The sequence below is a fragment of the Stegodyphus dumicola genome, chromosome 7, assembly GCF_044657685.1.
Source record: "Stegodyphus dumicola isolate Sdum_Otavi_A_Nest chromosome 7, ASM4465768v1".
NCBI classification, from domain to species: Eukaryota; Metazoa; Arthropoda; class Arachnida; order Araneae; family Eresidae; genus Stegodyphus; species Stegodyphus dumicola.
This window is the reverse complement of record NC_140774.1, coordinates 191,248,803-191,257,664: the sequence shown is the minus strand read 5'-3', so window position 1 is coordinate 191,257,664 and position 8,862 is coordinate 191,248,803. Positions and strand designations below refer to the sequence as shown.

General features: G+C 31.8%; 1 long non-coding RNA gene across 1 annotated transcript; it reads left to right on the top strand.

Moving 5' to 3' along the window:
• The first annotated feature begins 913 nt into the window (after nucleotides 1-913).
• On the top strand, nucleotides 914-6,495 carry LOC118201949 (uncharacterized). Its single transcript, XR_015042282.1, has 2 exons — nucleotides 914-1,058; nucleotides 6,041-6,495. It is a non-coding gene; the product is annotated as an uncharacterized LOC118201949 (long non-coding RNA).
• The last annotated feature ends 2,367 nt before the right edge of the window (nucleotides 6,496-8,862 follow it).

The window sequence follows — 8,862 nt, the reverse complement described above, 5'->3', positions numbered from 1 at the left end:
TTCTCTTTTCTTTTACAAGGCTATCTCAACTGGAGAAGCTTCATTTTTGGACTTTTACATACGTTAGACTCTAAGGAGACTCATTCAGGAGTCTGGAAAGAGCAGGAATAGTGCATCTCCTGCTGCATGCCAGAATAACCAACAAAGTATCAAAGTATCATTTCTAAGTTCTCTGATTTTTTCTTCGCATTCGTTTCTCCATGTGTGCTTTATTAATGTGGGTATATGAGGTTTTTGTGACATAATTTTTATTTTTCAGGCTTGTTATTACGAAGATACTGCAAGAAACCCAAACCAACAGAAACAAAGGAACATAAGATTTGCACATCAGTGTCATTTTTTTCCAGCTTTATATATGCTCGTCTTAGAAATCTTCTTTGTAATACAGAACGTAAACATTTAAGTTCGTACAATAAAAAATAAGGTTAAATCGTTCTGAAATTTAAATTTTTTGATCTTCTGAGTAAAGTTCTTTTTAATGGACAAAATTCATTGTTAGAAAAACGTCCACTGTTGAGAGGTTTTTAACATGTGTGAAAAGAAAATCATGAAATATAATCATTTTTAAGTGTCTTAGGTTACAGCATTTTTACTGTTACATGATTTTTAGTTTCCACAAACTGGTTTTCTGCATTTAATTCGAGGAAAAAGAGTTATAATTTCAATCTTCTTGAGTAATTGTTTACTATTTCCCGCCATTTGTTTTGTTAGTAATCAAAGAAAGAGGCTACCAATGAATTCAGTTGTATGTGGATAAGAATGTAGAATAAAGAAAACTGATTGCGCAATGGTTCGCTAAAAGTAACCTTGATTGGATAATAGAGGGAGGAAAGAACTCACACGAAATCTACTTCCCGTAAAAAATATTTGTTTTCGAATATTATAACCTCAAGGAAAATCCCAATATAATTTCGATATTTTAGGAAGGATATTGTGAACATCCTGCACGCAATTTCTCAATTCACAATTTGTTCGCTTTTGTATATAAAGATTATCTAATTTAAGTTTCGCTGATTTGTCGAATAGTGTATCCGAATCTAACTATGTTGAGACCGCTGGTGAGTATGGCTATTCCTTTGTGAGGTTATTAGTATAACTGTTTTTTAAATCCCATCAAAGTAAAATTTTTCAGAGAAAATTGATAAAATTAGTTTGATCCTGAAGAAGAAAGACCGATATCTGATCCCCGAAATGAATGGAGTTTTATTCAAAATCTACGTCATTTAACTAATTAAAATTTTATATTAATGTGTTTCTCTTGCATATAAAATAACTTCCCCTGAATGAAAATTCATTATAACCTTATAATACATCTCTTTAATAATGAAGGAAAAATTTAGATGCAACAGTTATGTATGATCTTATAGCAAGAGAAATTAATGATACGTAATAAAAAAATACTAGAAATATATTTCAGTTAATGAATTGCTTCAAATTTAAGATGCTTTATAACTCCTATATATATAATATCGAAATCGAATCGAAAGTAAGAATAAGTAATCCTCTAACTTAGCTATAGTTGACATCTGTCAGGCATATCAGATGAGCTGAAAGTAATTACCATCTTATCTTCAGCTTTCATTCAAAAAACTAGAAGTTGGAGTATTATAAAACGAAATGATAGTTTATGTTTCAATAAATTTTTCTCAGTTTTGGGGTAGGAGCGTCACTCGAAGATTTGACGGCAGCTTGGCAAATTTTACTGTGGATCTTACTTCTCGTGACCATTTTTAAGCAGTCACGACATTTTTTTACCTCAATTGTATTATCCTAATTTCTGCTATATAGTGAAAGTTGTCCTAATTAAAAATAACAGCTTATTCTACCATATTTAAACTAAAAGTTACCATTTTTACTAAACATTGGTTTGGTTTATTTGATTGTGGAAACGTATACTACGCAAAAGGAAATGGAACAGTTCTATATCTCCCATTCTACTGAGACTATTCACGAAGTTCAAACTGCGTGTTTTATGTCTCGAAAGCGCGACTTATGATATATATTAGATTTGCATATAGCATTATTGTAACATAGGTATTTTGACACAAAATCGGACTTTTCCTGAAATGACAGGCCATTTTTTTCCATATTCCGATTCTACGACTCCGATTACGCCTAAATATTAAATTTTGTACGATTGGTGAGAAATGTACGTAGAAATTCAAATATTTATCTTGGCGCATTTTTTCCGTTTTCACCAAGAAGAATTAACTTGGCGAACTGCTTAATATTTGGCAACCTATTTTCCTTTTCCTTTGTACATGGTGCATGAGAGGGAAAATGTTACATCGCTCCCGCTTTCAAATAATTTTAACAAAGTGCCTAAACCACATTTGATATTATTATCTCTTTCAACAAATATGCAAATTTCTAAACCCGTCAGTATATAAATTTAAGTATGGCTTCGAAAACTTTAAATAACAAACGCTAATATTTTGCAAGTATGCTTATAAATACATCTACTTTAAGATGATGCTAAAATTGTACAGACTGTAATTCAAAATTTTTTTCGAAAAATTTATAAAAACTATTTTAAAATACAAATTTTTTAAATAAATCATAAAAAATGGGCGAATTTTATTTGGAATGAACCTAAACTTCGAAATGTAAAAGGAAGAATCAAATAAGTTTAATAAAAAAAGCGATATTAATAAATATAACCAAATTCAATTAACAATGGAGCTAAATTTTTTGAGAGCTATGTTTCAAAAACTACTCGTGCGATTTTTACAAAACTTGACAGTTTGGCGTAATTTGAGTCGTAGAATCGAAATATCGGAAACAATTGGCATGTTATTCAGAAAAATTCCAATTTTGTGTCAAATATCTACATTAGAACAGTGCTAAATATAAATCTAATACATATCCTAAGTCGTGCTTTTCAGACATGAAAAACGCAAGTTGAATTTCGTCAATCTGCCCAATAGAACAGCAGATATAGAACTCACCCCCCCCCCTTTTTTTTTTTTTTTTTCGTAGGGTACTTTAGGGTTGTATGCTTACTTGCAGGTTTTTCTAAAGGGAACTGGCTCGTATTCACGTTACACATAGCGAAAACCACAAAAGCCAACCATGCAGTCAACTGTTCGCCTGGAGTCGAACTAACAATGTTCAGCAACTTACCGGTCGGCCAATAGAGAACCTTCTTCTGAACAACATTATGTAGGGAACTGAAGATTGTATTATACGAAGCGGATGACAACAATGTTAATGGTGCTACAGAGGCCGATAGCATTTATACGAGCTTCCCTAATGCAAGTACTTTGGAGAATTATTGGAAATTTTTAGATACCGATATTAAGAAATTTCACTAATGTTGCGGTAGGATTAAATAAAGCTTTAAAAATTTCAAATTATTTAACTTAAGATATCAGCTCTGAATTCAGTTATCTGTAAATATTTTTATCATTTATATTCATTTAAAAGCTGTCTTAATGCGTATTTGATTATTTGGAAATCATTTCGGTCCCTTACGAAATCCGGTACCAAAACTACAGTAGCGAAACACTTTCGGTTTTCGCACGGAAATATAAGGTATATTTCTTATACCAACATTTCGAAAAATAGGATGCGTCTTACAATGGACAGGCGATTTCGAATAGAAAGCTCATTTTCCCTAATGTTTTTGAACTAAACAGTACTCAGCATGTTTTATTTCAAGCTTTTATATTTTTATTTATATCGATTTATTCACAGTAACATATTAGTAATTAAAAACGCAGTAAATATTCCTAAGAGTAGGTTGGCATGATCATGCCACGAAGTAAATATTTTATTTCACAAATAAACTACATTTTGCCATAGTAGAAAGAACAATATAATTAAAACATCATTCAGCGAATGTTCAAGAGACTTTTCTATTGGCGAGCCCTCTGAACAATTACTTTATACTACAGAAGAGAATTTTTTTGCTCATGAATAAATGATTCTCAATGGTACACTCATTATAATCATGCCTGTCAATGTTTTATAGAGCCCCGTATCGGTGAAATATTGAATTAAATACTTATATCTATGCTCTCAATAAAATCTTATTATCTCTTAATAACGTACACTGTACAAAAAAAAAAAATCTGAAAGCTTTCAGATTTTACATTACGCCTAAAGGGGAACTTTTTAACGTTTTGTGGGTTACCTTTATTTTTAAATATCATGTTCTTCGCACTTAAACCATAAAATTCAATTCAACAGCAATATCGCAAAATAATTTTAAAATGAGTATATCTTTAGAATTTTCGATACACTGAACATAGTGGTAGTTCGGTCCGAGGTTCGAATCCCGCAAACGGGCTAGCTGCATGGGTTTTTTCGTGGTTTTCCCCATGTGTAACGTGTATGCGAGCCAGTTTCCCTTAGGAACTCCACCAAGAAGGCATCCCTCCCCTTAGGCTAATCGCCCTAGTGTGCTTTGCCATAATCTCACACAGACACACACTCCTTCCAGCTTGCTGTCGAGTCAGCTTGCTCTTTGGTCAGTTGCTGCTCTGGATGAATACTATAAAAATGTGGAACATTTGCTTGAAATTACCAAACAGAAGGTACATCCTACGCATCACTTATAATACTTAGTATGCGAATTAAGCTTTAGACATCTGCAAGTACGCGATTGAGTATTGATTGGAATTAAAAATGCACTACATATTCAATTTCCTTTTTAAGTCAGATTCTTCTCTGAATGTTAATGACATGAAATCTAAATATGTAATAACAGTCATATTCCATTAAATACCTTCTTTTATTATTTATAAAACAATAATAAAAGTGGTTCTGAAGCAGCTGAATCAGTGAAAACATCATGCCTATTCTCTAACAAATTTTGCCATATTTATGACATATTTGCAGCAAGTAAAAAAATGGGAGCAATAACAAGCTGGCAGGAGAAAGAGAAGTGAAAAGATATGCTCAGATTGTACTTCGAAAGGATGCATAAAAGTGAATCAGCTTTAATTAACTAGTTCAATCATCTTTGATGCAGCTTGATTTTGATTGGTTCAGTTCGCAAAATTTAAAACTTTCACTAGTATAAGCGTGTTGTAAGTACTTATGCCATTAGTGTCATGTGAGAATTATAACACATTGATTAATTTCCAATGAAACAGTTTATAGAAATTTGTTATGAGTGGTTAATACTTTTAGAATAGAAAAGGGAAATACCCAAATGAAAGAGGAGAATTTAGAGAATATTTCAAATTAAGTTAGAATTTTACCTTACTTATTATATATATAGAATTTAATGCTATGGTGTTTACATATGCTAGAGAATAATGGAATAATATTTTTAGAAATTCCTACAGATTGCTTGCGCATATAAATGCATATGTTTGTACTATTAAGGCACTAAAATACATTTTATTAGGCAAAGCAGTAAAATGAAAGATTTTTTTTAATTTTCGAGGCTTTTAGCTTCATATTTTAATTTGGTATATACCGGACTGGAAAGGGGGGATTTGATTTGACTTAAAAACATGCGGAGTTTTATCTAACAACTGTACATGATTCTCTTGAACAGGTAAGCGAATATTCGCTTTAGTTCAGAAACAGATACGTAAAACTCAAGAAGGGTTAATTACCCTTTACTTCTCAAAACAAGAATTTCACAGACGGTCCCTTTCTCAGGACTTACACCAATGCCTCCAATTGCGCTTTAACTCCAATTGCGCTTAAGTAAGCTTAACTAAAAGATATAGCCGAAGCTATCAAGATTTCTGAGTAGCTAGCCTCTAGATATCAATTAAACTGCCAAAGCTGTCAAAGCTTAATGCACTGTGTGTAGAATCAAGCATGTCAAAGCTTAATGCACTGTGTGTAGCCAATACGCACAGTGTATTAAGTGTAGAAATGAGTTTTTTAAGGTGTCCTAAATATAGTGCAGTGTTCAATGTAATATGTATTATAAAAATTTTAGTGTATTGAGTTTAGTTAGTGTTAAGTGTTAACTTAACATCGTTAAGTGTTTTCTAAACTGATTCATTAAACTAATGTATCCTCAATATTTTATTAAAGTGCCACTGGGCGTTTAGACACACTCTCTTTCTCGCAGATTGTTGGCGTTCTTCTTTGCGCAATAACGCTGCTTTCCATGACTGCAGCACTTCCTCAAGGAGGAGGAGGAGAAGCAGGAGCTGGAGCTGGTTTCTCATTGGGTGGGGGAGCAGGAGCTGGAGGCGGAGGAGGAGGAGAAGGAGGAGCAGGTGCAGGAGGAGAAGCTGGTTTTGGATTTGGCATGAATGCAGGAGCAGGAGGTGGAGCTGGAGCTGGTGGAGGTCGATGAAGATGCATGAATTGGTTCGAAATTCACTGGATACTGTGAAATGGCTTAAAATTCCATTTGTATCAAAATTTCATATCCAATGCAAGTCATAATAAGTGATGACTCTATTAAATTAAAACTAAACACTCAAAATCATTTATCTCTTTCAGATCAGTTTTTTGCTACAGTGTAAAATCAGAAAATTATTTTGGGTAACTTGTAATAAATACGTACATTTTTCGAAATCTATGCCTTTGATTTAATTGACAGTGATTGACCTTCAGAATTAGTATATTAAATATTGATTTAACTATGTTAAATCCATTCAGATATCAAGCATATAAGTCATTACATTTATTGATGTTGGATTGAAATAGGATGATTGAAGTCATTACTTTATACTTCAATCCAATATATCCTTTGAAATTTACTACAAAATTATATAAGCAGAATATCAACTAAGAAAACTGAAAGGGACGCCGAAAACTGGAACTCTTATCTTAGAATAGCAAACCTAGTACCATGTCCTTCAAGAGGCAAAACACGCTCTGTCTTAACAATCCCAAAGCCTCACTTAAATACATGCTAACTCATTTGCATTCTGGCAGGAAAACGGAAAGTGAGAAGTAACAGTAAATATTCAAAATACAAAACAATTTATTATTAAAATTAAGGAAACCTCACATTTTTTAAAATCTTTAAATGATAATATTTCAATTAACAATACCTTGATGAAAAACTTTGCTTTCTGATATAGCTAAATACTCTTTCTCCATCAGTCAGAATTTAAATAAATGCACAAAATCAAATACCATATGAATTATATGGTATTTAATCGTAAAAAAATATAATCGTCAGTTGCAGAATAAATGTTTATAAAACTTTACCAATTTCAGTACATAATTAAAGATTTAAAAACATTATTGCAATTTTTTCACACTTTTCTTATAAAAGATTTAGCTTATAGTTTAAATAATAAACGAAATTTTGTTGACCAACTAACACTTTTATATGCAATATTTAATTCGACGTATTTTGACATGTATTCATAACAGCATTTTTCTAAATTTGCAAAAATTTTGCAAATTTCAATCTCACACTCGTGAAACTAGAACACTCTAAAATCAAATTGATTAAAATTATTACATGGTGATAAAATAGGAACTTCAGAAAAATTTAGACTATTTGATGTAGAAGGCTTAATTAATGAAACTTAGGAAAATTAATTATGCTTTTGTGTTAATAAATGATAATAATATTTGTAGAAATTATTCCTAGAAATAGTAAATGCATAACATATGACCCTTTTTTAAAATTAATTTATACTCTTTTGTAGAGTCTCGTGCTCTTTGGTAACATCAAATGTACGAGAGCTCTTAAGACTGAAACCAATTATCGTTATGTCTTTTAAGTCTGAAGCAAATTACAGTTATATCTTTTAAGACATAACAATAATTCATCTGCCACAGAGACATAAAAAGGGTGTAAAGGATCCTTTTATTTGACTAAGATAAATTAAACAGACGGCACCACTTCCAGAAGCCAACAATCTTGGCTTAAATCAAAGAGGATGGATGAACTAAAACTAAGACAGGTAAGTTAGCCTAACGCGCAAGTTGGCTCTGACCGGCGTAACAGGCTTAATGGCGAGAATAACGAAATGCTGCAGAATAACTAGGAAGAGAACCGAAGAAGCAACGTGGCCTTCAGGCAAGCAGGACACGTTCTAATTTTACCCTTTAAATACTTTCTTCTTTATACCCCATTTGAATGCCACGAGCATTAGAAATTTACATTCTGGCAGGAAAAGAGAAATGAGCGAAATAGGAAAGATGATTAACGTAAAATAAGTAACCTTTTTAGAAACTGAACGCAAACTCTACAACTGAAACTAGAGAATATAAATAATTCAAACTATTTGATAATAGTGTTAGCTCGGTCGTATTACTTAAAAACTACGTTATTTCAAGTTGGCCTAGGCATCAAACATTCTAGGCTTTTATTTAAGTACCTGATTTTTTTTTCCATCGATATTAAGCTTGTAATAAACTAAAAAACATTTCATTTCTTGTTAGTTGTGTTTCTTAAATATTTTTGAAGCCAAGAAATTTTGTCTTCAAAAGTGCTAAACGTCCCCCCACGAATAGTACTTATTCTTATTTTTTGCGGTTTTGCAGCTGAGGATGGTGGTTCGGTAAAACCATCAAAACGTCCTGAGAAAATTTTAAAAATATAACGCTAATTTTTGTTGTTTGACTTCTGAATTAGTATTTATTTGGCGTGTTATTACGTCTTAATTACTTATTCTCGTTATTTATGAAATATGTATTTTGAAATGAAGGTATAAATCTGTTTCAAAAGGATTAAAATACTAAATTTTTTCTTTAAAGATTAGGACATTTTTATTGATAAGAATGATGGGTTTTAGAAGAAATTATAGAATTTTTGCTGGTTAAATATTTAGTAAAAGCAAGTTATGAGATATATACCGTGTTTCCAAAAGAATATACGTATTACAAAATGTTATTTTGTCCAAACTATCGATCATTGCGCCTCAGCTCGGCTATTGGCGAAACGAATACACAGTCTAGTTTATATTAATAGCCGCTAGA